Here is a 1,421-nt window from a genome sequence, read left to right as displayed (position 1 = left end):
GAAATAAAATAATGGGTGTGACCTCGTCTATCAGAGTGTCTCCTCTGAGTCTGACTTCCTGTTTCCTGTTAGTCTGTGACTGCGATCATCACTCTGAGCTTCTTGTTTCTTTTTGCTGCTTCTTCACTTATCGCTGCTTGTTCCTCTGATACTATAAGTGATATTGATCACTTGCTGCTGCATCATCATTCAGCTATGAGGATCCGTAATGTCCCACAGCCACCAACATCATCATATCAATATATTTTTAAACTGAAGCTCAATAATCAATAAACTGATTAGCTTTTCTCAGAACATCAGTCCTTATATCATAATTACTGTTATTAGATATTGACATGTATGCTACTAAACTTACTATTACTGTGTGTTTCTGTCTGTACCTCTGATCAGGTCTGATTGGTGAATATTCAGGACGCAGATGAGCGTCTAAATAACCGACGACAATGATAAACGGGCTCTGTCCTCGCCGTTGTCATGTTCTGGCCCCGCCCTCTCGCAGCGTTTCGATTTCCATCCAAACAAAGCAAACTGGAGACGTTTGTGTGCTGATGTTCAATGACCTGCCTGACTGAGACCCATCGAACTACTTTTAATATTTTAAATGTTATATTATTTGTATAAATTGATTTAATCTGTTATTTTCTTTGAAATAGCATTTTGTTTATTTTCCTTTAATTTTATGTCCCATTTCGTTGTATTTTGTTTACATTATTTGATGTCACAGGAATTTGATTTTTTTAATTACATTTTTAATGAGTTTTGTAAACTGAATGCATTTCTATTTTATCTGCCTGTTTTGTTTCTTTAATATTTAATGTTATTTGACGCAGATGTTTATGACCTGAAATTTAACCATGAATGTCATGAGCTTCTATCGGTGGGCGAGGGCGGTGCCTGTGGTGATTTCCTAACACAAACAGTCAGACACATTTCCAGCCTGAAGCATGAGACTCGTCCTCGCCGCCTCTGACAGGAGCTGAAACAGCGATCTGACCCAGAGGTCACCAAAGGAAGTGTGATCGGGGAGCTTTAATTTCACGTGTCTGAATGTTGGAGGCCGGTTTAAATAAAAAAAAAAAAAAAACAGCTCCTTCATCTCTTTGTTGGTTTGAAATGTTCGGAAGAGCTAAACGATGTCAGCTGATCATCAGGAAAGTTTCTGACGGTGGCCTGAAGTCCTCCGACTTCTGATCATACAGGCTTCATTAAAGCAATCGTTTCCCCGTCACATCTGACACTTCCTGTTTCTCCCCAGAAGGTCAAAGTCTTTTCAAGTGTGATTAATTAAAGCCTGAGAGCCCATCATTTATCCCGACCCTGAGTGTTTCCTATCAGAAACCGAGCACGCCTGTGAAATGATGTTGATTTTAAAATGAGCAGCAGCCTCGATAAGACGCCGATTCATTTCCAGTTTCAAAACG

This window comes from Copadichromis virginalis, linkage group LG16, assembly GCF_057382275.1.
Source record: "Copadichromis virginalis isolate Kocher_CV1m ecotype Utaka linkage group LG16, C_Virginalis_male_GT1.1, whole genome shotgun sequence".
Lineage (NCBI taxonomy): Eukaryota > Metazoa > Chordata > Actinopteri > Cichliformes > Cichlidae > Copadichromis > Copadichromis virginalis.
This window is presented reverse-complemented; position numbering follows the sequence as displayed.